Here is a 27,738-nt window from a genome sequence, read left to right on the forward strand (position 1 = left end):
AGAGAGTTAGGACTAAAAAAAAAAGAAGATAGATGTCTTCCTCAACGAAGGAGCAGAAATATACTACCAAGGCAGAGGGGGAGCAAATTTTACAGGACGCGGCAGAGGCTGTGGGAGAGGAAGTTATGGTAGAGGTCGAGGCAGTTATGAGGCTGTTGGTGCTGTGGAGAGAAAGGCCACATTGCACGTGACTGCCCTAAAAGAAATAAAAGAGAGTACGGACAAACTACCACATGACTAAGCCAGCCTGCTTCCCAACTTAACAAATCCTCTTGTGTAATCATTAAAGAGAATGAGGAAGTGGATTTCAATTTACAGGACATTCTGAGTTTGGACACTGAAAAACCTGAAATAACCTTGTTAGTAAATGGGAAATAAATGAAATTTCTTTGCGATACAGGAGCATGTAGGACTGCATGTCGAGAAAAGATGCCAGGTTCCAAACTATCGGGACATAAGGCAATAGTTAGATCTGCAAATGGGCAATTTAGTTTTGCCATGGAACTTGAGTCTGTGTGGATTAGAGACCCACAGGGGAGATCTTGTAGAATGCCCATCTTCGAAGTCCCGGAGTGCCCTGTGAATTTGTTGGGAAGAGATGGCTTATTCCATCTAGGACTTGTACTCATTCCATCGTCAAATGGAAATATTGTAGTGAAACGAAAACATGAATTAAAAAGAGAGGACCTCTATGTGACACTGGAAAGCAGAGAAATTACATTCTATTACACAATCGATATCCCAGACAAACCACCGTTAAACATGAGAAAAGCCCTGTTGTCTGCAGCCTTGCAGCTTATAACGGAAGTAGAAGACAACAAAAAAGGTGATGAGCTGCATATAACTCTGTGGTACAAAAACACACCAGGGCCAGACCCAGGATATGGGAAAAAGTTACGACATGCGACACCTGATAAAATTACTGAAGATTATCTGTACTCAGACAATGAAGCAAAAGCCGCGGCAGGAATTATTTTACCAGACAAATTAAAGGAACTGTATAAAAATACAAGTGTCCCACACATTTCATTGTGCAAAGATTATGAGTCACATGGAAACATATGGGAACATTAGTAAAACAAGGACAGGAGACAGATGTTTGGCAGCAAATAGAAAACCAACTGGAATACAGTGCATCAACTGGTCTAATTAGGAAGGCGATGTTTTGGACAATACAGGGTGATGAAGGGAAACACATGCATCCTGTTTGATTAGACCAAATGATTCTCACTGAAATTGATGAGGAAATATTAAAACAAGTTCCAAAAAAATTATGGTCAACAGGACCATTTGATGTAGGCCTTATTAAAGGGGCTTTACCAGTACAAATTAGACCCAAAAAAAGAATATAGACCAGGGATTCGTCAATATCCATTAAAACCAGATGCACATGAAGGAATCAAACCGGTAATTGAAGCACTAATTAAGGCAGGAGTTATAGTGGAGTGTCCAGAATCACCATGTAACACACCCATTTTTCCCGTAAAAAAGGCCCCACCTTCAGTGGGTTGGCGAATGGTACAAGAGTTACAGGCAGTAAATTCTGCAGTAATACAGAGAGCAGCATGCGTACCAGATCCACACACATTGTTAAATTCATTGAGACCAGACGCGTAATGCCTTCTTTTCTGTACCAGTAGAAAAGAACAGTCAATTTTGGTTTGCATTCACATTTGAGGGAAAAAAATATACATTTACTAGATTACCACAAGGTTACTGTGAAAGTCCAACCATTTATTCACAAGTAATGAGAACAAGCATGTGTAAATTCACTCCCCCAGGAGGGAGCCAAATTTTACTCTATGTAGTTGATGTTCTCCTGGCATCTCCAGATGGAGAGACATGCATCAAAGATTCATTGGCCTTACTGCATCTTCTAGCAGAAGAGGGACATAAAGTTAACAAAAATAAATTGCAATGGTGTAAAAGGCCAAATATCTAGGCCATAATTTAAGTGTAGGAGGAAGGACTATATTAGAAGACAGAAAAGCTATAGTCTTAAAAGCCCCTAAACCACAGATGAAGAAACATATGATGTCATTTTTAGGTCCAAACTATGCAGAAATTGTTGCACCATTGTCAAAATTAATGTATGAACCCAACCTTAAAATGACATCACCTGTTCAATGGAATACAGAGGCAGAAAAGGCCTTCTGTGACATTAAACAACATTTGGTGTCCAGTACTGCGCTGGCCCTTCCAAATTATGATAAACCATTCATTCAAATGGTAGATTGTAAAAACTATTAAATGACCTCCTGTTAGATAAATTGTAGAAGTTATCATTTATTTGCTTAGCTTGCATTAGTATAATGGACAATTTTAGATGTCTCGCCTTCAAAAAGAAGACTCAGCATCATCCGATGGAAGGGCGCCTGGACCAAGGACGTGATCGGATGTGGTCGGGTCGTGACAGGTGTTGGTTCAATATTATGTGTTGTGTCTTATTGTTTAGAATACTATGTCTGGGAAAAACCCTCTTATTATCAAATATTTTGTGTTGTGTCTTATTGCTTAGAACATTATGATTTGTAAATCCCTCCTATTTCAAATAAAAGCAGGAGCGAGGGGGGGGATTGTTTAGAGCGTGTTGAGAGGCTGTGATCTGAACAATCTCCCATACGCCCTCCTCATGAGAAAAAGAAACCAGCGTCTTCATTCCTTTTGTGTCTATTTTTTATAATGTTGGGTAAGATAAATCCAACATTAAATTGGTCCTTCGAGCCGGATGTCAACACACCCGAGGATTCCAGTTGTGGAGCCGACTTCCAGTTAAGAGACCGTGGCCACGGCAAGTAAGACCCTTTTACGGGACTGGTCTTCGTCCTCCTCAACTGGGATCTGAAGGTTGACGACAATCCACAGGATTGAAGACGAGTGGTGAGTTAAATTTTAAAAAATTTTTTGGGGAAAAAAGGATTAAAGAGTGAGTGAATTGCGCGACGAAGAAGTCTGCGGCAGAACAAACCTTGTGTAATACTAGTCACTGGCAAGTGGTCAAGATGGACAACGGTATCCGATAAAATCCGTGGGGACGGCGGGGTCCTGTACGTACTTAAATTCCGTATTTCTGTGTTTCTGTGTTTCCGTGTTTTCGTGTGTTTATAAAAACGTTATTAATATCGTGTGTATGTGTAAAAGTATGAATGTATAAGACGGGATTGTAAGTGACAACTGAGTTTGGAAGCAAAGGCAAGAATTCTCCGCCCCAATTAGGGTAGAAGCTTGAGAATTACCAAAACTCAGACATTTATTGTCACCCTGTCATTTTTGAATAAAGTCAGTATTTAGGTCACTCTAGGTGCAAATGAACTGACTTCCAAATTCACAAAAATGGGAATAAATAACAGTAAACAGGATCAAAACGTAGCAAACGTGTACACCAGCATGGCACTAGGTACATCTCACACCATTACCCCGCGCTCTCATAAACCCCGATGCACCACTGGACATTATACTCTGATACAATCACTAACCAACACATCCCACCTATATCCCCACATACATCACCCACCCCCTCATTCAAAGCTCAACAAATTAACCCATTCACCATCTTCATATCCCCCTTTACTTTCAAAACCCCAAACCCCCCTACCCATATCAAATCCCTCCCAACCCTCATTTACAACCCAATTCACCCAACCAAAAAATTTTTCATCGACTCCAACAATCCCACACCACCAAACACCCCCCCCCCCCCCCTCACCCACCACTCATAACAACCACCTCCACCCCCCCTACACATCCATACCCACCCCTCCCCCCACCCCCCATTCCCTTCTCCCTCCCCCCCCCCCCCCCCCCACCCACCCCTACCCCCCTCCTCCCCCACATACATACACCCCTAACCCCCCCCCACCCCCCCTCTTACCCAGTTTTGGACAATACAGGGTGATGAAGGGAAACACATGCATCCTGTTTGATTAGACCAAATGATTCTCACTGAAATTGATGAGGAAATATTAAAACAAGTTCCAAAAAAAATATGGTCAACAGGACCATTTGATGTAGGCCTTATTAAAGGGGCTTTACCAGTACAAATTAGACCCAAAAAAGAATATAGACCAGGGATTCGTCAATATCCATTCAAACCAGATGCACATGAAGGAATCAAACCGGTAATTGAAGCACTAATTAAGGCAGGAGTTATAGTGGAGTGTCCAGAACCACCATGTAACCCACCCATTTTTCCCGTAAAAAAGGCCCCACCTTCAGTGGTTGGCGAATGGTACAAGACATACAGGCAGTAAATTCTGCAGTAATACAGAGAGCAGCATGCGTACCAGATCCACACACATTGTTAAATTCATTGAGACCAGACGCTACTGGGTTGACAGTGGTGGACATAAGTAATGCCTTCTTTTCTGTACCAGTAGAAAAGAACAGTCAATTTTGTTTTGCATTCACATTTGAGGGCAAAAAATATACATTTACTAGATTACCACAAGGTTACTGTGAAAGTCCAACCATTTATTCACAAGTAATGACAACAAGCAAGTCTAAATTCACTCCCCCAGGAGGGAGCCAAATTTTACTCTATGTAGATGATGTTCTCCTGGCATCTCCAGATGGAGAGACATGCATCAAAGATTCATTGGCTTTACTGCATCATCTAGCAGAAGAGGGACATAAAGTTAACAAAAATAAATTGCAATGGTGTAAAAGGCAAGTCAAATATCTAGGCCATAATTTAAGTGTAGGAGGAAGGACTACATTAGAAGACAGAAAAGCTATAGTCTTAAAAGCCCCTAAACCACAGATGAAGAAACATATGATGTCATTTTTAGGTCCAAACTATGCAGAAATTGTTGCACCATTTTCAAAATTAATGTATGAAGCCAACCTTAAAATGACATCACTTGTTCAATGGAATACAGAGGCAGAAAAGGCCTTCTGTGACATTAAACAACATTTGGTGTCCAGTACTGCGCTGGCCCTTCCAAATTATGATAAACCATTCATTCAAATGGTAGATTGTAAAAACTATTACATGACCTCCGTACTCACACAACAATACGGTGATAAGCTAAGACCAATAGCTTATTTTTCGACTAAATTGGACAGCGTGACGTGTGCATTACCGCATTGTGTCAGAGCAGTTGTGGCAGCTTCGATGGCAGTAGAGAGCAGTTCCACGATTGTGTTATTTCATCCATTAACTCTTAAAGTCCCACATACAGTGTCTGCTCTCCTATTGCAAACCAATATGACGTTTTTATCACCTGCAAGACATTTATCTTGCATGGCCATCTTGCTGTCACAACCACATTTGACTGTTGAGCGATGCACAATCTTAAATCCACCCACACTAATACCCTTACCTGATGAAGGCACGCAGCATGATTGTCAGGAATTGGCTGAACAAACTGCTAAATGTAGAGGTGATTTGAAAGATCACCCGTGAAGTGACGGACAGGTTCTATATGTAGATGGTTCGTCGAAAAAAGATGAACTAGGGAAGATAAAAACAGGATACGCGGTGGTAACTGACATAATCCGCAAGGGCAATTGCGACCTACTAGAGGTCAATTCCCAGTGCCAACATACCCCATCCAACGCATTCACATGGATTACATAGACTTAAGTCAAAGTGAGGGAAAGAAGTACTGTTTGGTTATCATAGATGCATTTTCTAAATGGATCAAATTATTCTCAACAAAATCACCTGATGCTCTGACGGTGGCAAAAGCACTATGTAAAGACATCATTCCAAGATATGGCATATCTGAAACCATTTACAGCGATAATGGGACTCATTTTGTAAATCAAATAATCAATAAAATAGGAACCATGTTCCACATCAATTTGAAAAACCATTGTGCTTACCACCCTCAGAGTGCAGGTCTAGTGGAAAGAATGAATGGCACAATAAAAAATAGACTGAAAAAATGTATGGAAGAGACAGGAAGGTCATGGACACAGTGTCTTGACCTCGTTAAAATGTACATCAACATTACAAGCACCACAGGTTTAACACCTTACGAAACACCTTCTGTTGTTTAAACAAAAATGGGAACTTGATGACGAAACAAACTTAGCTGATTACATGAGAAAGTTGTTAGAGAAACAAAATGATTTAAAAGTATCTGCTGAAAGTAAACGTGTTTCCCAGCAGGAAACCAAGTTGGTTGGACCAGGAGACTGGGTCGTAATTCGAAGCATCAAAAAGAAGCACTGTCATTCACCAAAGTGGGAAGGACCGTATCAAGTGTTATTGACAACTCCAACAGCCCTAAAAATAGCAGAAAGAAATACATGGGTTCATTTAACACACTGTAAAAGAGTCATTTCAGCTGAGTACTCAAATAGGGAAGGTGAGCAAAAGTCTGATAACGGAGCGGGAGCAGATGCGTAGATTCTGAAAACGCTTGCTGGTCAGTGAAGAAAAAAGACACCAACCCGTTTTGTGAGAACTCAGCAGAATGGCACACCCACGTTGGTTACGAGATTCGATAAGTTGTTACGTAGCAACTTTGGCTACTATGGTGTTGGTTTTGTTTATGTGGTACATGGGACGTCCCACCCTAAATGATACAACCATTTTTTTAGATAGAAAATCACCTACCAGCTGGACCAATATGACGAACCCAATAATGGAAAATTTTGAATCATTAACTCGTATCAAAAGGAGTACAGCTGATGATCAGAACTGTGGGCATAGCCTCCAAACGCTGCAAACCGGTTTAATATTTTGTGCCCCCCAAAATCAAACTGCTTTAATCATAATTCCATATGCGGCTCTCACCAATGATGCTCAAGAGAATGGGCAGAATTGGGGATTTGGATATGACTGGTATGCAACTATAGGCTTTGGATGGGAACACCTCATTGGTGAAACAGGTTATGATTGGTCCAGTTGGTCACTAAAAAAAGCAAAAGAACATAGAAAGAAGTTTCACATAAGCAAAACGGCCCATAGTTTAATATTGAATTACAAATCAAGTCACCCAGTGTGTTTGATGATGAGCTTGTGGGCATATTCTGGCGGAAAAGATCCCCAATTCCGAGGAGCATTGTGTTATGGGAACCGTGTTAAACCAGAAATGCCATTGAAAACTTCAAGAAAGGTGGACAAATTTTAATGGTTAACAACATAACTACTGATGATTGGTTCCTTGTTTTCACAGGAGTTTCAGGACAAAATAACAATTGGTTACTATTGGTGGAACAAGCAGCAAATGTAGCGAGAAAAGATTGTGTGGTTTGCATGGGTCCCAGGCTTTTGTTGCGCATAGTTCCGGCACAATTATCACAAGATTGTATTATTCCATTAATGAACGCTACTGTACCAACTGAGAGGTGTAAATCATGGGATCCTATATATCCCGTAATAAAAGCAGATAAACACAAACCAATGTTTTCTACTTTAGTAGCACCGAATAATTTTACTTGTTTAAACATGATTAGTAAAGGCAAAAAATTAGGACCACTGAACGACACAATGTAAAGTAACCTTAAAAGTCGGACCAAATTTTATGCCAGTATCACGGAGCGACATCTGGTGGTGGTGCGGAGATGATAGACTGTTTGATAGATTACCTAAAGATATATCTGGATTGTGCGTTATTATCACTTTGATATTGCATGTGTCAGTATACCCTATGCCTGTTCAAGATTTAATGGAAAGGGCACCAATGTTTTTGTCCAATCTAGAACATAGACAAAAAAGAGATTTATCCTGGCAGAGGCAAAATTATCCAACATAAAACATACATCGACGCCATAGGTGTTCCTCGTGGGGTTCCTAATCAATACAAATTAGCTGACCAAGTTGCAGGAGGATTTGAATACTTCATATGCTGGTGGTGTACGATAAATAAAAATGTTGATGGGATAAACTATATCCACTTCAATATACAGAGATAAGGAAATTGGACTCAGAGTGGGTTGGAAGCTGTGCACGAGCAGCTCAAGGACATTCCAAAACCACATAGCTGTCGACATGCTCCTCGCAAGAGAGGGAGGTGTTTGCGGTATGTTTGGAGAACAAACAATACCCCCATAGAGGAACCGTATGGAGCAGATGTATCCTTTATTGGAGGTTGATAATGATGATAATGATGATGATGATGATGTTGTTTTACCTGATTTGTCTCCTGATCCAGATGATTACGATGTTTAAACGACAACATTCATGTATGACAAGTTTACTCTGAGTGTAAATGTATTTGTTTCATAAAAATGATTCTACAGTTAAAACAAATCGAAATGAAGTGACTGTAAAATGATATGAGAATTTGTACAAATACATGATAAACAGGAGGGAAATGTTAAATATATTGTAGAAGTTATCATTTATTTGCTTAGCTTGCATTAGTATTATGGACCATTTTGAGAAAGGAACATGTCTCGCCTTCAAGAAGATGACTCAGCAGGAATCATCAGAGAGAAGGACGTGGCCGGGACGTGGCAGGTGTTGGTCCCATGTTTTCACCATGAAACCCTACCCTTAGTGTGTTGTGTCTCGTAGCTTAGTACGTTATGTCTTGTAAACTTAGAAACCTCCCTATTTCAAATAAATACAGGAGGGACGGGAGAGATTGTTTAGAGCGTATTGAGAGGCTGTAATCTGAACAATCTCCCATACGCCCTCCTGATGAGAAAAAGAAACCAGCGTCTTCATTCCTTTTGTGTCTATTTTTTATAATGTTGGGTAAGATAAATCCAACAATACCCAAGGTCAAAGTCAGAAAGTGAGAGGTGCATCGATGAATATGTGGTGGGTGTTTTGAAGTGTTCAAGTGTCTGAGTCAAAGTACCTATATGATATTTAGTGAACAACTGCTTAAGAATTATCTCACCTGAACAGGTAACTCGAAACGGGACTTGAACCCTGGACCCTCAGATTAAAAGTCTAATGCTTCAACCGATTGAGCAATCCAGGAGATAGATTAAATGAGGGAGTGAGTTGAGGAGACGAGGTGCAAATTTAGCACAAGCAAGAAATTTGACACTGACTAAACAGGTCCTCGCAAGACAGAACATCAGATTAAAAACCAGGTATGCGAATGACCGAGATACCCAAGGTCAAAGTGAGAGTGTGTGGTGCATAGATGAACATGTTGGGTGTTTTGAAGTGTTCAAGTGTCTGAGTGAAAGTCCCTGCATAATATTTAGTGAACAACTTCTTCAGAATTATGTCACCTGAACAGGGACTTGAACCCTGGACATTCAGATTAAAAGTCTGATGCTTTACCGACTGAGCTATCCAGGCTCTACAGACAATGAGGGAGTGAGTTGAAGAGACGAGGTTCAAATTAAGCACACGCAATAAATTTGACTGACGAAACAGGTACTCGAAAGACAGAACATCAAATTAAAAGCCTGGTATGTGAATGACCGAGATACCCAAGGTCAAAGTCAGAAAGTGAGAGGTGCATCAATGACTATGTGGTGGGTGTTTTGAAGTGTTCAAGTGTCTGAGTGATATTTAGTGAACAACCTCTTAAAAAGTATGTCACCTGAACAGAGACTTGAACCCTTGAGCCTCAGATTAAAAGTCTGATGCTATACTGACTGAGATATCCAGGCTCTACTGGCAATAAGAAATTTGACTGATGAAACAGGTACTCGAAAGACAGAACATCAAAAGCCTGGTATGTGAATGACCGAGATACCCAAGGTCAAAGTCAGAAAGTGAGAGGTGCATCGATGAATATGTGGTGGGTGTTTTGAAGTGTTCAAGTGTCTGAGTCAAAGTACCTGCATGATATTTAGTGAAAAACTGCTTCAGAATTATCTCACCTGAACAAGTAACTCGAACCGGGACTTAAACCCTGGACCCTCAGATTAAAAGTGTAATGCTCAACTGACTGAGCATTCCAGGAGATAGAGTAAATGAGGGAGTGAGCTGAGGAGACAAGGTGCAAATTAAGCGCAAGCAAGAAATTTGACACTGACGAAACAGGTACTCGCAAGACAGAACATTAGATTGAAAGCCTGGTATGCGAATGACCGAGATACCCAAGGTCAAAGTGAGAGTGTGTGGTTCATAGATGAACGTTTTGGGTGTTCAAGTGTCTGAGTGAAAGTACCTGCATAATATTTAGTGAACAACTTCTTAAGTTTTATGTCGCTTGAACAGGGACTTGAACCCTCGACCCTCAGATTAAAAGTCTGATGCTCTACCGACTGAGCTATCCAGGGCCTGTTGTCAATGAGGAATGCAGTGAGGTGAGGATACTAGGTGCAAATTAAGCGCAAGTGGTTCTCAAAAAACAGAACATCAGATTAAAAGCCTGGTATCCTACTGACCTTAAGTGCAGCAGAAATGTTTTTGTAACCTTTGCCAGATCTGTGCCTTGCCACAATTCTGTCTCTGAGCTCTTCAGGCAGTTCCTTTGACCTCATGATTCTCCTTTGCTCTGTGAGCTGTAAGGTCTTATGTAGACAGGTGTGTGGCTTTCCTAACCAAGTCCAATCAGTATAATAAAACACAGCTGGACTCCAATGGAGGTGTAGAACCATCTTAAGGATGATTAGAAGAAATGGACAGCACCAGTTGAATACATCAATGGCACAGCAAAGGGTCTGAATACTTATGACCAGTTAAATACATCAATGGCACAGCAAAGGGTCTGAATACTTATGGCTTTGTGATATTTCAGTTTTTCTTTTTTAATAAATCAACAAAAATGGAATTGTTAAAATGTTTTCCGATTTATTAAAAAAGAAAAACTGAAATATCAGTATTCCGACCCTTTGCTCAGTATTGAGTAGAAGCAACCTTTTGAGCTAATACAGCCAAAAGTCTTTTCGGGAATGATGAAACAAGTTCTTCACACCTGGATTTGGGGATCCTTTGCCATTCCTCCTTGCAGATCCTCTCCAGTTCTGTCAGGTTGGATCGTGAACATTGGTGTACAGCCATTTTCAGGTCTCTCCAGAGATGTTTTTCTGAAGCCACTCCTTTGGTATTTTAGCTATGACTACAGGCCTGTCGCCTTGACATCTGTGGTCATGAAGTCCTTTGAACGTCTCGTGCTGGACCACTTCAAGAGCATCACAGGTCCCCTGCTGGACCCCCTGCCGTTTGCCTACCGAGCGAACAGGTTTGCGGATGATGCAGTCAACATGGGACTGCACTTCATCCTTGCACACCTCGACAGTGCAGGGACCTATGCGAGGATTCTGTTCGTGTACTTCAGCTCAGCGTTCAACACCATCATCCCTGAACTCCTTTCATCCAAGCTTGACCAAGGGATGCACACCAGAAGAAGCAGCACAATGAATTGAACTATGAATTTATGATGCACTAACTGTTTGTTAAATGTTATTAATCTGAGTTTTCTTGCCATAGTTTGAACACACGGGACACCTGGCTGGGCAGGTACGTGCGAGCCAGGATAGCAGCTTTGGGTAGGCGGTTGGTTCTGATCAGAAGCTCCAAACATTGATCCAGTCTGTGTGGAAATGATGACAGAACAACAGTTACACTATTGACTTTCACTTGGGGAGAGCTGAATCCTAGTCGAGATTCAAAAGGGGGTAGAGAGGTCCGGGGGGCAATTTAGGTCAAGGAGGACCTCCTCCCATATCTGTATGGGGTTAGGTTCGGGTTCAGTCATTCTTTTCCTACGGAAAATTTTGGGTCACGCATTTGGGCACTGGTTCGGAAGATCCTACAAGTTCTGAGTCTTTCGATAGAGCAGGGAGGCGATGCCGAAAGTCATGCAGTAACCGAGACTGACCAAGGCAATTAAGATGTTATCTGCTGCGGACCAGGAGTCCATGAGCGGGAGCTCGGGTGTTCTGTCTGTTTTAGTGTCTTGACTAGCCATTTGGACCCAACAATTTCCGCATGACTCGTAGTAACATGGTAGCGAGGTGTAGCTTCTGCTTGTCAAGTAGGCGGCCGAGCCACATGAAGCGATGGATGTAATGGAACGAAGATAGTAATTGGCTTATGTAGCTGGGTTCATATGATTGAGCTTAGCCCCAGTTTGCAATTCCTAGTTTAACCACCAGGGGTCGCCAAATCAAATTGAGATCATGAATAGGTGTCAGCCCCAGTTTACAATCCCTGGTTTAACCACCAGAGGTCGCCAAACCACATTAGAATTATGAGTCGCCAGTTCAAGCAAAGAAGTTAAATGTCCTCATCCTATTAAACCCCGTATTATGGTAAACAAACACATACTGAAGTCAACCACTTATAACCATTGTTTGATTTTATATCCTTGAGATGATTTTGATGTTCTCTTTGATGTTATAAACTTGGATGTACAATTAGGAATCATTGATAAAAAGTACATCAGGCCTGGATAGGCTGTTATATACTATTCTTACTTTTGAAATACTAAAGGGAAAAATGCTTTGAAACGGCTTTTGTGTAAGAACTGTAACCTGTGTGGAGTTGTCTCTCTCAGACAAAAATAACACATGATATATCACATAAGGATGATTGAACCTGTTGAATGCATGAGAGAATTGGATTCACATGGAATATTTAACATTTAAAATAGACTCATGTACTGCTGTATTGCTTAGAAAGTAACATGATGAGATGAAATGTATTGGTTGGAGTCAAGACATATGTAATATGCTTGGAAGTGGATGTATTTACCAAAAAGAAGCCTATTTGAGTGAGCAAATAAGAGGTCAGGTCAGGACAACGATGATGCCGTTCTGAGGGAAAAACAGGAAACAGGTGCTTCCTGTTCAGGTCAAAATAAGAACACGCTGAGAGTAAAAATAAGAGTTCAGGTCAGGATAACTCTGACGCTATTCTGAGGGGAAAACAGGAAACAGGTGTTTCACACTCAGGTCATATCAGGACAGCGCAAACAAAAGGAGTATTTTTAGAAAAAGGGAGTTTCTGGAAAAACCAAGGTTATAAAAGCCTCAAATGGGGAGAGCGCGAGGCTTCCTATCCTGATCCAGGATGAGGAGACGCACGCGCTTTTCTTTCGCAATACTAAGGGACATGCTGGCAGGAGGGATTTATCAAGCTACTTGGATAGCGATTCGTTTTTGAATATTCCTCCTTAATTGGGTAAGACTACAATATTATTATAATAAGGTAACTAATAGAACCGCTATTGATATTGCGTGGATAAGGGAAGAGAGCTAGTCAGCTGTTCAGGGTTTCTTATATTCCAAATTATCTTATTATTAATTGGCATCACGGCTCCGTAGGACTTGATCACTCCTTAAGGCTCACTCAAAAGGCAATACTTGTTTTATGATATAATATTTTTAACTACTTAACTATTTCTTTTCATTTTTGTTATTATTTCATTATTGATTTTTTATATTATAAACCCTTTCTGTCATATTATCATTTTAACCTTAAGTAATCACTAAAATAAATACCTTGCTTTAATTCTATTCTATCTTTGTCATTCTTATAATGAGAAGTTATCTCATTTTTAATACTCAACCTCTTACAAGTGATTGAACGTCGACGATACCAATAACATCGGGTAGTAACACCATCCCAAAAAGTAACTCATTCATATTACTTCGGCTTAATAATAAAACAAATCCGTACGGTTCTAACAAGGACTGTTAAACTTACTAGGTCTTTAACAATTGCAATCGATTTTTTAGGAATGAATCTGCTGTAAAAACAGAGTATTTACAATATTACCCTTTCACTCGGTGCGGTTACTCATCAAGGGGTGATATGTGAAGGCAGACCGGATTGGCTCTGTAAAACTAAAGGCAGTTAGCACACCTAGGCAAATTCATTTCGACACCGGCTTAACAGCTCCTCATCTCCTTGCTCATACGGCGTTGGTGCCGGTAAAGGAAAACGGGGGGAGTTTGACCCTTTAAACGGAGAGTCGGTCAGGACATTTCTCCCGATTAGTCCTGCGGATAAGCGAAATCTGACATGCTCTACACCGCGACCCATCCTTCATAGGCTTCAGCCTACAAATCCCATCCGCTACATCTCAGATGAACAGCTTTCTGGGACACAGGTAAGCAATGTTTTTGCGAGGATGCACATGTGCAAATTAGGCGCCAGATGCAGATCAGGATTACTATCATGATAGGCGACTACCGCGGGAGTACTGACTCGGACGTAAGTGTCGTGCTGCCAGATGCCAACATTAATTACAAGACATACAAGATAGTCGAACTCCCGAGAGAAAAAGCCAAGTGGGCTTGGACAGGGGTTATGGGGCTTGCTAGACCTTTAGACAGGATGCTTTCGACCAAGCTCAGGGGTACCAAGTATGGAGGGATTCTGCCCATTGCTAAATTGTCTATGGATGAAGAGACATGATGTAGCATGTCATTAATCAATGTGATAACAATCTGTGTTTGAGCATAATCCGTTTGGACCACCGACGGCAGCTGTCTAGTTTGGTTCAGGATGACACTGTAGTGTTGAGGACAAGGATAGTGCCCTCGAGTGTCTTGCCTAACGATTGGAGGTTAGCGGTTTGTCTCTCCATACTGCGTCGAATGTTAGGAATTTCAGTTCGGAGCGCCCCAATCTGTTTCTTAACCGTGTTTAAACTGATGCTGTTAACCGTGGAGGTTCCTATGCTAAACAATGAGTAAGCCCCCTACAAAACGCTTTGAACGTCTGGGGATTCCGCTGACGTCGGCCTGGGTGACGGCGAATTTTTATCGTTGCTGGAGCAGGTTTGTGGTGTCGAAGGCAGCATGGTGGATAGCGTTGCGGGACTACGTGGCTCATGGGGATAACATACAAACTCACACAGGCGAGGCCAGATTTTAACCCGTCCTCAGAACTGTGAGGCAGACGTGCTAACCATGCCCCGGTAACAGCTAAATTAGCTCCTTAACGAATACGCTAAGTCTGTCCAGCACAAGAAAGCCTTGTAGCTCAGTGTTTAGATCACTGGTTTAGTAAACCATTGCTTGTGAGGTCCATTCTAACTGAGGCCTGAAGTCAATTTTCGCAGTTGCAATTCATGATGCTATCCACAGTTGGAATGTGGCTGTCTGCATGGTCATTTTGAGTGTGTAAAAAAATCATCAGGTACGCTTTCATCCCTTGCGAATAAGCTGACGACAGACCTTTCCAACCTTTTGTCGACTTAAATCTCAGAATACATGAAGTTTCATTTTGCAAAATTAGGTGTTGTAAGGCGGCACGGTGGCCGACTGGTTAGAGCGTCAGCCTCACAGTTCTGAGAACCCGGGTTCAATCCCCGGCCCCGCCTGTGTGGAGTTTGCATGTTCTCCCCGTGCCTGCGTGGGTTTTCTCCGGGCACTCCGGTTTCCACCCACATCCCAAAAACATGCATTAATTGGAGACTCTAAATTGTCCATAGGTGTGAATGTGAGTGCGAATGGTTGTTTGTTTCTATGTGCCCTGCGATTGGCTGGCAACCAGTTCAGGGTGTACCCCGCCTCCTGCCCGATAACAGCTGGGATAGGCTCCAGCACGCCCGCGACCCTAGTGAGGAGAAGCGGCTCAGAAAATGGATGGATGGATGGATAGGTGTTGTAAGTTCATTAGCTGAAACACTAACAGGCCTCATAGCTGGCAGCTCCTCCTCTGGTTGAATCTACAAAGACATAATGTAGCTACTTCTGACCTGCTCTCTACTTTTCCATCAACATCCTCAAAGCAAATAATGGGGTACTTTTTTTCTAGTCATGAAACCATACTGTTGCTCGCAAATACTCACTTCTGTCCTGAGTCTAGCCCCCACTACTCTTTCCCATAACATCATTGTGTGGCTCATCAACTTTATTCCTCTATAGTTCCCACAGCTCTGCACATCAGCTTTGTTCCTAAAAATGGGCACCAGCACACTTTTCCTCCATTCCTCAGGCATCTTCGACAAATGACTGAGAACTATGAGAATTTCTTGGGTAGCCCCTCACTTACACTCTGGTCCTATAGATGTTTATAATTTACATAGCCACTCCCACCACACTTCAGTTGTACAGCCGGTTCCATGACCCCCTGTCCTGCATGCTTCCACTCCTATCCCTGTCCTGTCCAGTCCTGTCCTATCTTGTTGTATCCTTCCCTCACAGGCGGTAGCACAACTGCCCCATACAACACTCGATTCTGTGTCATTGTACTAGATTACTTTCCTCATCTTGTTAACAGCAAGAGAGTTTTGTCTTTTGTTGTCGTCTTTTCCTCTATTATTTAGCTACCTTTTCACTCTGTCTGTTTTTTTGTTTCTGAAATTGCCCTTCACAAACTTTGCTCTATTCAACTGAACGATTGTAATTCTCAATAAATATCCATTAGAATACAAAGAAACCACAATTCAAGAATGGTTAGTGTTGGATTTATCTTACCCAACATTATAAAAAATAGACACAAAAGGAATGAAGACGCTGGTTTCTTTTTCTCATGAGGAGGGCGTATGGGAGATTGTTCAGATCACAGCCTCTCAACACGCTCGAAACAATCCCCCCCCCTCGCTCCTGCATTTATTTGAAATAGGAGGGATTTACAAATCATAATGTTCTAAGCAATAAGACACAACACAAAATATTTGATAATAAGAGGGGTTTTCCCAGACATAGTATTCTAAACAATAAGACACGACACATAATATTTGATAATAAGAGGGTTTTTCCCAGACATAGTATTCTAAGCAATAAGACACAACACAAAATATTGGACCAACACTTGTCCCAACCCGACCACATCCGATCACGTCCTTGGTCCAGGCGCCCTTCCATCGGATGATGCTGAGTCATCTTTTCGAAGGCGAGACATCTAAAATCGTCCATAATACTAATGCAAGCTAAGCAAATAAATGATAACTTCTAGAATATATTTAACATTTCCCTCCTGTTTATCATGTATTTGCACAAATTCTCATATCATCTTACAGTCACTTCATTTCGATTTTTAATTGTAGAATCATTTTTATGAAACAAATACATTTACACTCAGAGTAAACTTGTCATACCTGAATGTTGTAGTTTAAACATCGTAATCACCTGGATCAGGAAACAAATCAGGTAAAACAACATCATCATCATCGTCATTATTATCAACCTCCAATAAAGGATAAATCTGCTCCATACGGTTCCATGTGGGTTATGGCTGTGGTGATTAATTTACTGATTAATGCCCGAATGCATGGGATACAACAACATCCACAAAATGTCAGAATGGCTGCAAAAACAGCAATTGATATCAATATTGGTGAAATTAGGGTTTTATATTTACCGAAAACGTCCATTCAGCTGTTTCACAAGGAGTGTTGATTGAGGGTCCGTAGACCATCGATGGCTCTGGTCAAGCTGCCATCTGAAGCAGTATTGTTTGTTCTCCAAACATACCGCAAACACCTCCCTCTCTTGCGAGGAGCATGTCGACAGCTATGCGGTCTTTGGAACGTCCTTGAGCTGCTCGTGCACAGCTTCCAACCCACTCTGAGTCCAATTTCCTAATCTCTGTACATTGAAGTGGATATAGTTTATCCCATCAACATTTTTATTAATCGTACACCAACAGCATATGAAGTATTCAAATCCTCCTGCAACTTGGTCAGCTAATTTGTATTGATTAGGAACCCCACGAGGAACACCATGTATGTTTTATGTTGGATAATTTTGCCTCTGCCAGGATAAATCTCTTTTTTGTCAAGTATGTCCAAAACACACAAGGAATTTGTCTCCGGTAGTTGGAGCCGCTCTAGTACAACAGACAGTCAATTTACAGAACACTTTGGAGACATAAAGACATTGACAAAAAACAATTGTGCAAAAAGATGCAGTCCTCTAGCAGCAGTTTGAATGACTAATATCGCAATAGTCCGGTGCAAAGATCATTGTGCAAAGGGCGCTGAGACTTCAAGGAGTGTATGCGGTTTAAAGTGACGAGTAGTGCGATTATCTGGGACAATGGTTGTGCAAATGTTGCAGATGCTCCTCAATCAGTGTGCAAATGGAATAAGACAATCTTGTGATAATTATGCCGGAACGATGCGCAACAAAGGCCTGGGACCCATGCAAACAACACAATCTTTTCTCGCTACATTTGCTGCTTGTTCCATCAATAGTAACCAATTGTTATTTTGTCCTGAAACTCCTGTGACAACAAGGAACCAATCATCAGTAGTTATGTTGTTAACCATTAAAATTTGTCTACCTTTCTTTGAAGTTTTCAATGGCATTTTTGGTTTAACACGGTTCCTATAACACAATACTACTTGATTTGTATTTCAATATTAAACTATGGGCCGTTTTGCTTATGTTAAACTTCTTTCTTTGTTCTTTTGCTGTTCTTTTTGACCAACTGGACCAATCATAACCTGTTTCACCAATAAGGTGTTTCCATTCAAAACCTATAGTTGCATACCAGTCATATCTAAATCCCCAATTCTGCCCATTCTCTTGAGCATCATTGGTGAGAGCCGCATATGGAATTATGATTAAAGCAGCTTGATTTTGGGGGCACAAAATATTAAACCGTTTTGCCGCATTTGGAGGCCATGCCCACAGTTCTGATCATCAGCTGTACTCCTTTTGATACGAGTTAATGATTCAAAAAAAATTTTTTTTATTATTATTGGGTTCGTCATATTGGTCCAGTTGGTAGGTGATTTTCTATCTAAAAAATGGGTTTTATCATTGAGGGTGGGACGTCCCATGTACCACAAAAACAAAACCAACATCTTAGTAGCCAAAGTTGCTACGTAACAACTTATCGAATCTCATAACCAACGTGGGTGTGCCTTTCTGCTGAGTTCTCACTAAAAGGGTTGGTGTCTTTTTTCTTCACTGACCAGCAAGCGTTTTCAGAATCTACACATCTGCTCCCGCTCCGTTATCAGACTTTTGCTCACCTTCCCTATTTGAGTACTCAGCTGAAATGACTCTTACAGTGTGTTAAATGAACCCACGTGTTTCTTTCTGCTATTTTTTAGGGCTGTAAAGTGTCAATCTATCTGTGCCACCATCCCTCCGGTTGAGACGTGACACAGCATGTCTCAATATAGCAGCCCATTTGAATAGGTTTTTTTTTTTTTTTTTCCTGTGCTAATGTAAATTTCATTTTGTAGTTTTGCACTTTGTTTTTCCCAATAATTGCGTTCTTGTTGTGGAATACTCATATTGGCTATCAGTATAGATTGTACCATCTTTATTTATCATTAGTTTGCATGCCTCGATTAATGCTACTAATTCAGCAGCTTGTTCAGCCAATTCCTGTCAATCATGCTGCGTGCCTTCATCAAGTAAGGGTATTAGTGTGGCTGGATTTAAGGTTGTGCATCGCTCAACAGTCAAATGTGGTTCTGATAGCAAGATGGCAATGCAAGATAAATGTCTTGCAGGTGATTTGCAATAGGAGAGCAGACACTGTATGTGGGACCTTTAGGGTGAACTGCTCTCTAGTTGAAAAATAAGCTATTGGTCTTAGCTTATCACCGTATTGTTGTGTAAGTACGGAGGTCATGCAATAGCTTTTACAATCTACCATTTGAATGAATGTTTTATCATTAAATTTGGAAGGCCTAGCGCAGCACTGGACACCAAATGTTGTTTAATGTCACAGAAGGCCTTTTCTGCCTCTGTACTCCATTAAACAGGTGATGTCATTTTAAGATTGTTTTTGTACATTAATTTTGACAATGGGTCAACAATTTCTGCATAGTTTGGAATCCATGCTCTACAATAATTTGTCAGACCTAAAAATGATTATTATGTTTCTTCGTCTGTGGTTTAGGATTTTTTAAGACTTATAGCTCTCCTGTCTTCTAATATAGTCTTTCCTCCTATACTTAAATTATGGCCTAGATATTTAACTTGTCTTTTACATCATTGCAATTTATTTTTTGTTAACTTTATGTCCCTCTTCTGTTAGATGATGCAGTAAAGTCAATGAATCTTTGCATGTGTCTTCATCTGTAGATGCCAGAAGACATGCGTGTTGTGAATTAACTAAATAGTTGGACTTTCACAGTAACCTTGCGGTAATCTAGTAAATGTATATATATATTTTTTTTTTTCTCAAATGTGAATGCAAACCAAAATTGACTGTTATTTTCTATTGGTACTGAAAAGAATGCATTACTGCATTAATGTCCATTACTGTAAACACAGTAGCGTCTGGTCTTAATGAATTTAACAATGTGCGTGGGTTTGGTACGCATGCTCTGTATTACTGCAGCTCATCACATTCTTTTTTATCTTCTATTTTTGTGATAAGCTCCAAGGCTGCAGACAACAGGGCCTTTCCCACGTTTAACGGTGGCTTGTCTTTTATTTTTTATATAATTTGATTCCTGCAACGGGGCTATTTTTTGTGTATTTAACCAACCATTAAAGCCGTGTTCGGTTATCCCTGTCTCTAAATATTAAATTTTATCAGGATCCTGTTTCTTTTTTTCTTTTAAATTTAATTTAATGAACCTCCAACCGTTACACTGCAGTGTATTCCTGTTTTTTATTTTACTACTTCCTTTCCCCATTTGAAAGAATTTGGTTCAGTGTAATACTACCTAGGGTAGTCTAGAACACTGTTTCTTTTCAGTAGGACGGTGATTCAAATTTACTTTCTGTGGTAATTCTCACTTCAACTCTTTCGAGTGGAGAATTCTTGCCTTTGCATCCACAAAAGTCCACCGTTTACTTTCCCACTGTTTTGGTATGGAATGAAAAACCTAGTGGTTTCCCATTTCCCATTTACACTCTCATTCAAACAGTTTTCATTCACACTGGCTCGTCAGAGGACTCCGCCGTCCCATACGGAATTTAACTACGTCTGTCAACAGCTCATTAGAGGACTCCGCCATCCTATACGGAATTTAACTACGACGCCACGAAACTTTCCTAGTTTCTTTATTCATTAAACACGGAATTTAAGTACGTACAGGACTCCGGCATCCTCGCGGAATATGTCGGACTCCGCCGTCCCTTACTTGCCAGTGACTAGTATTACACAAGGTTTATTAAACACGGAATTTAAGTACGTACAGGACTCCGCTGTCCTCGCGGAATTTCTGGACTCCGGCGTCCTTTTTCCTAAAAAAATTTTTTAAATTTAACTCACCAGTCGTCTTCAATCCTGTGGATTGTCGTCAACCTTCAGATCCCAGTTGAGGAGAACGAAGACCAGTCCCGTAAAGGGTCTTACTTGCCGTGGCCATGGTCTCTTAACTGGAAGTCGGCTCCACAACTGGAATCCTCGGGTGTGTTGACATCCGGCTCGAAGGACCAATTTAATGTTGGATTTATCTTACCCAACATTATAAAAAATAGACACAAAAGGAATGAAGACGCTGGTTTCTTTTTCTCATGAGGAGGGCGTATGGGAGATTGTTCAGATCACAGCCTCTCAACACGCTCTAAACAATCCCCCCCCTCGCTCCTGCATTTATTTGAAATAGGAGGGATTTACAAATCATAATGTTCTAAGCAATAAGACACAACACAAAATATTTGATAATAAGAGGGTTTTTCCCAGACATAGTATTCTAAACAATAAGACACGACACATAATATTTGATAATAAGAGGGTTTTTCCCAGACATAGTATTCTAAGCAATAAGACACAACACAAAATATTGGACCAACACCTGTCCCGACCCGACCACATCTGATCACGTCCTTGGTCCAGGCGCCCTTCCATCGGATGATGCTGAGTCATCTTTTCGAAGGCGAGACATCTAAAATCGTCCATAATACTAATGCAAGCTAAGCAAATAAATGATAACTTCTAGAATATATTTGACAGTCAGTGTCAAATTTCTTGCTTGAACTTAATTTGCACCACGTCTCCTCACCTCACTCCCTCATTGACTGTAGAGCCTGGATAGCTCAGTCGGTAGAGCATCAGACTTTTAATCTGAGGGTCCAGGGTTCAAGTCCCTGTTCAGGCGACATAAATCTTGAGAAGTTGTTCACTAAATGTTACGCAGGTACTTTCACTCAGACACTTGAAAACACACAACACATTCATCTATACACCACACACTCTCACTTTGACCTTTGGTATCTTGGTCATTCGCATACCAGGATTTTAATCTGATGTTCTGTCTTGCAAGTCCCTGTTTTGTCAGTCAAATTAGCTTGCGCTTAATTTGAATCACGTCTCCTCACCTCACTCCCTCTTTGAGTGTAAAGCCTGGATAGCTCAGTTGGTAGAGCATCAGACTTTTAATCTGAGGGTCCAGGGTTCAAGTCCCTGTTCAGGTGACATACTTTTTAAGAGGTTGTTCACTAAATATCACTCAGACACTTGAACGCTTCAAAACACCCAACACATGTTCATCGATGCACCTCTTACTTTCTGACTTTGACCTTGGGTTTATCATTCAGAAGCATTCCTGTTTTTTAATCTGATGTTCTGTCTTTCGAGTACCTGTTTAGTCAGTCAAATTTGCTTGCGCTTAATTTGCACCTCGTCTCCTCACCTCACTCCCTCATTGACTGGAGAGCCTGGATTGCTCAATTGGTAAAGCATCATACTTTTAATCTGAGGGTCCAGGGTTCAAGTTCCTGTTCAAGTGACATAATTCTTAAGAAGTTGTTCACTTGATATTACGCAGGTACTTTCACTCAGACGCTTGAACACTTCAAAACACCCAACACGTTCATCTATTCGCCACACTCTCTCACTTTGGCCTTGGGTATCTCGGTCATTCGCATACCAGGCTTTTAATCTGATGTTCTGTCTTTCAAGTACCTGTTTATTCAGTGTCGGGTCGCTTGAGCATAATTTGAACCTCGTCTCCTCAGCTCACGCCCTCATTTATTCTAACTCCTGGATAGCTCATTCGGTTGAGCATTAGATTTTTAATCTGAGGGTCCTGGGTTCAAATCCCTGTTCGAGTTACCTGTTCAGGTGAGATAATTCTTAAGCAGTTGTTCACTAAATACCACGCAGGTTCTTTGACTCAGACACTTGAAAACTTCAAAACACCCACCACATGTTCATCGATGCACCACACATTCTCACTTTGACCTTGGGTATCTCGGTCAGTAGGATACCAGGCTTTTAATCTGGTGATCTGTTTTTAGAGTACCTGTTTAGTCAGTTCCAAATTTCTAGCTTGCGCTTAATTTGAACCTCGTCTCCTCACCTCACTCCCTCATTGACTGTAGAGCCTGGATAACTCAGTCGGTAGAGCATCAGACTTTTAATCTGAGGGTCCAGGGTTCAAGTCCCTGTTCATGCGACATAATTCTTAAGAAGTTGTTCACTAAATATTACGCAGGTACTTTCACTTGAACACTTCAAAACACCCAACACATTCAACTATGCACCACACACTCTCACTTTGACCTTGGGTATCTCGGTCATTCGCATACCAGGCTTTTAATCTCATGTTCTGTCTTTCGAGAACCAGTTTAGTCAGTCATTTCTTGCGCTTTATTTGCAACTAGTATCCTCACCTCACTGCCTCCCTCATTGCGAAAACCTGTTTAGTCAGTGTAAAATTTCTTGCTTGCGCATAATTTGCACCTCGTCTCTTCAGTTCACGCCCTCATTTACTCGCGCTCCTGGATAGCTCAGTCGGTTGAGAATTAGATTTTTAATCTGAGGGTCCAGGGTTCAAGTCCCTGTTCGAGTTACCTGTTCAGGTGAGATAATTCTTAAGCAGTTGTTCACTAAATATCACGCAGGTACTTTGACTCAGACACTTGAACACTTCAAAACACCCACCACATGTTCATCAATACACCACACACTGTCACTTTGACCTTGGGTATCTCGGTCAGTAGGATACCAGGCTTTTAATCTGATGTTCTGTCTTTCGAGTACCTGTTTAGACAGTATCAAATTTGCTTGCGCTTAATTTGCACCTCGTCTCCTCAGATCACACCCTTGTTTACTCTATCTTCTGGATAACTCAGTCGGTTGAGCATTAGACTTTTAATCTGAGGGTCCAGGGTTCAAGTCCCTGTTTGAGTTACTTCTTCAGGTGAGGTAATTCTTAAGCAGTTGTTCACTAAATATCACGCAGGTACTTTGACTCAGACACTTGAACACTTCAAAACACCCACCACATGTTCATCAATACACCACACACTCTCACTTTGACCTTGGGTATCTCGGTCAGTAGGATACCAGGCTTTTAATCTGATGTTCTGTCTTTCGAGTACCTGTTTAGACAGTATCAAATTTGCTTGCGCTTAATTTGCACCTCGTCTCCTCAGATCACTCCCTTGTTTACTCTATCTTCTGGATAACTCAGTCGGTTGAGCATTAGACTTTTAATCTGAGGGTCCAGGGTTCAAGTCCCTGTTTGAGTTACTTCTTCAGGTGAGGTAATTCTTAAGCAGTTGTTCACTAAATATCACGCAGGTACTTTGACTCAGACATTTGAACACTTCAAAACACCCACCACATATTCATCGATGCACCTCTCACTTTCTGACTTTGACCTTGGGTATCTCGGTCATTCACATACTGGGCTTTTAATCTGATGTTCTGTCTTTCGAGTACCTGATTAGTCAGTGTCAAATTTCTTGCTTGAGCTTAATTTGCACCTTGTCTCCTCACCTCACTCCCTCATTGACTGTAGAGCCTGGATAGCTCAGTCGGTAGAGCATCAGACTTTTAATCTGAGGGTCCAGGGTTCAAGTCCCTGTTCAGGTGACAGTTCTTAAGAAGTTGTTCACTAAATATTACGTAGGTACTTTCACTCAGACACTTGAACACTTCAAAACACCCCACACGTTCATCTATGCACCACACACTCTCACTTTGACCTTGGGTATCTTGGTCATTCGCATAGCAGGCTTTTAATCTGATGTTCTGTCTTTCGAGTACCTGTTGTCAGATTTCGCTTACCCGCAGGACTAATCGGGAGAAATGTCCTGACCGACTCTCCGTTTAAAGGGTCAAGCTCCCCCCTTTTTCCTTTACCGGCACCAACGGCGTACGCGCAAGGAGACGAGGAGCTGTTAAGCCGGTGTCGAGATGAGTTCGCCTAGGTGTGCTAACTGCCTTTAGTTTTACGGAGCCAATCCGATCTGCCCTCACTTATCACCCCTTGATGAGTAACCGCACCGAGTGAAAGGGTAATATTGTGAGTACTCCATTTTTACAGCAGTTTCATCCCTTAAAAATCGATTGCACTTGTTAAAGACCTCGTAAATTTAACAATCCTTGTTAGGACCGTACGGATTTGTTTTTGTGTTAAGCCGAAGTAATATATATGAGTTACTTTTTGGGATGGTGTTACGACCCGGTGTTATTGATATCGTCGACGTTCAATCACTTATAAGAGGTTGAGTGATAAAAATGAGACAACTCCTCATTATAAGAATGACAAGATAGAATAGAATTAAAGCAAGGTATTTATTTCAGTGATTAATGCAGCCCTATGGGGGGCACAAGTCAGTGCAAACTGTAGGCCGGTCCCAAGCCCGGATAAATGCAGAGGGTTGCGTCAGGAAGGGCATCCGGCTTAAAACCTTGCCAAACAAATATGAGCGTTCATCCAAAGAATTCCATACCGGATCGGTCGTGGCCCGGGTTAACAACGTCCGCCACCGGCGCCGTCAACCTGCAGGGCGCTGTTGGAAATTCAGCTACTGTGGGTCGAAGTCGAAGTCAAAGAAGAAGAAGAAGAAGAGGTGGAAAGCGGGTTCTTCGGCAGAAAGAGAAGAGGAAAACACAGAGCCTAGAACTGAATGTGGGGACTTTGAATGTTGGGACTATGACAGGAAAATCTCGGGAGTTGGTTGACATGATGATTAGGAGAAAGGTTGATATATTGTGTGTCCAGGAGACCAGGTGGAAAGGCAGTAAGGCTAGAAGTTTAGGGGGAGGGTTTAAATTATTTTACCATGGTGTAGATGGGAAGAGAAATGGAGTCGGGGTTATTTTAAAAGAAGAGTTGGCTAAGAATGTCTTGGAGGTGAAAAGAGTATCAGATCGAGTGATGAGGCTGAAATTTGAAATTGAGGGTGTTATGTGTAATGTGATTAGTGGCTATGCCCCACAGGTAGGATGTGACCTAGAGGTGAAAGAGAAATTCTGGAAGGAGCTAGATGATGTAGTTCTGAGCATCCCAGACAGAGAGAGAGTCGTAATTGGTGCAGATTGTAATGGACATGTTGGTGAAGGTAATAAGGGTGATGAAGAAGTGATGGGTAAGTACGGTATCCAGGAAAGGAACTTGGAGGGACAGATGGTGGTAGACTTTGCAACAAGGATGCAAATGGCTGTAGTGAACACTTTTTTCCAGAAGAGGCACGAACATAGGGTGACCTACAAGAGCGGAGGTAGAAGCACACAGGTGGATTACATCTTGTGCAGACGATGTAATCTGAAGGAGGTTACCAACTGTAAGGTAGTGGTAGGGGAGAGTGTGGCTAGACAGCATAGGATGGTGGTGTGTAAGATGGTGGTGGGGAGGAAAATTAGGAAGACAAAGGCAGAGAAGAGAACCATGTGGTGGAAGCTGAGACAGGACGAGTATTGTGCAGCTTTTCGGGAAGAGGTGATACAGGCTCTCGGTGGACGGGAAGAGCTTCCAGAAGACTGGACCACTGCAGCCAAGGTGATCAGAGAAGCAGGCAGGAGAGTACTTGGTGTATCTTCTGGCAGGAAAGGAGAGAAGGAGACTTGGTGGTGGAACCTCACAGTACAGGAAATCATACAAGGAAAACGGTTAGCTAAGAAGAAGTGGGACACTGAGAGGACCGAGGAGAGGCGAAAGGAATACATTGAGATGCGACACAGGGCAAAGGTAGAGGTGGCAAAGGCAAAACAAGAGGCATATGATGACATGTATGGCAGGTTGGACACTAAAGAAGGAGAAAAGGATCTATACAGGCTGGCCAGACAGAGGGATAGAGATGGGAAGGATGTGCAGCAGGTTAGGGTGATTAAGGATAGAGATGGAAATATGTTGACTGGTGCCAGCAGTGTGCTAGGTAGATGGAAAGAATACTTCGAGGAGTTGATGAATGAGGAAAATGATAGAGAAGGGAGAGTAGAAGAGGCAAGTGTGGTGGACCAGGAAGTGGCAATGATTAGTAAGGGGGAAGTTAGAAAGGCATTAAAGAGAATGAAAAATGGAAAAGCAGTTGGTCCTGATGACATTCCTGTGGAGGTATGGAAGCATCTAGGAGAGGTGGCTGTGGAGTTTTTGACCAGCTTGTTCAATAGAATTCTAGTGCGTGAGAAGATGCCTGAGGAATGGAGGAAAAGTGTACTGGTGCCCATTTTTAAGAACAAAGGTGATGTGCAGAGCTGTGGCAACAATAGAGGAATAAAGTTGATGAGCCACACAATGAAGTTATGGGAAAGAGTAGTGGAGGCTAGACTCAGGACAGAAGTGAGGATTTGCGAGCAACAGTATGGTTTCATGCCTAGAAAGAGTACCACAGATGCATTATTTGCCTTGAGGATGTTGATGGAAAAGTACAGAGAAGGTCAGAAGGAGCTACATTGTGTCTTTGTAGATCTAGAGAAAGCCTATGACAGAGTACCCAGAGAGGAACTGTGGTACTGCATGCGGAAGTCTGGAGTGGCAGAGAAGTATGTTAGAATAATACAGGACATGTACGAGGGCAGCAGAACAGCGGTGAGGTGTGCTGTCGGTGTGACAGAAGAATTTAAGGTGGACGTGGGACTGCATCAGGGATCAGCCCTGAGCCCCTTCCTTTTTGCTGTGGTGATGGATAGGCTGACAGATGAGGTTAGACTGGAATCCCCGTGGACCATGATGTTTGCAGATGACATTGTGATCTGCAGTGAAAGCAGGGAGCAGCTGGAGGAACAGTTAGAAAGATGGAGGCATGCACTGGAAAGAAGAGGAATGAAGATTAGCCGAAGTAAAACAGAATATATGTGCATGAATGAGAGGGGTGGTG

General features: G+C 41.7%; 6 non-coding genes across 6 annotated transcripts; 4 read left to right on the plus strand and 2 right to left on the minus strand.

Annotated features, from left to right (window-relative positions):
• Nucleotides 1-9,141: 9,141 nt before the first annotated feature.
• Nucleotides 9,142-9,214, minus strand: trnak-uuu (transfer RNA lysine (anticodon UUU)). The gene has a single exon. It is a non-coding gene; the product is annotated as a tRNA-Lys (tRNA).
• Nucleotides 9,215-10,073: 859 nt separating this feature from the next.
• trnak-uuu (transfer RNA lysine (anticodon UUU)) lies at nucleotides 10,074-10,147 on the minus strand. The gene has a single exon. It is a non-coding gene; the product is annotated as a tRNA-Lys (tRNA).
• An 11,565-nt stretch (nucleotides 10,148-21,712) lies between these two features.
• trnak-uuu (transfer RNA lysine (anticodon UUU)) lies at nucleotides 21,713-21,785 on the plus strand. The gene has a single exon. It is a non-coding gene; the product is annotated as a tRNA-Lys (tRNA).
• Nucleotides 21,786-22,028: 243 nt separating this feature from the next.
• On the plus strand, nucleotides 22,029-22,101 carry trnak-uuu (transfer RNA lysine (anticodon UUU)). Its single transcript has one exon. It is a non-coding gene; the product is annotated as a tRNA-Lys (tRNA).
• A 910-nt stretch (nucleotides 22,102-23,011) lies between these two features.
• On the plus strand, nucleotides 23,012-23,084 carry trnak-uuu (transfer RNA lysine (anticodon UUU)). Its single transcript has one exon. It is a non-coding gene; the product is annotated as a tRNA-Lys (tRNA).
• Nucleotides 23,085-24,435: 1,351 nt separating this feature from the next.
• Nucleotides 24,436-24,508, plus strand: trnak-uuu (transfer RNA lysine (anticodon UUU)). The gene has a single exon. It is a non-coding gene; the product is annotated as a tRNA-Lys (tRNA).
• Nucleotides 24,509-27,738: the final 3,230 nt, after the last annotated feature.

The sequence above is a fragment of the Phyllopteryx taeniolatus genome, chromosome 14 (genome assembly GCF_024500385.1).
Source record: "Phyllopteryx taeniolatus isolate TA_2022b chromosome 14, UOR_Ptae_1.2, whole genome shotgun sequence".
Taxonomy (NCBI): Eukaryota; Metazoa; Chordata; class Actinopteri; order Syngnathiformes; family Syngnathidae; genus Phyllopteryx; species Phyllopteryx taeniolatus.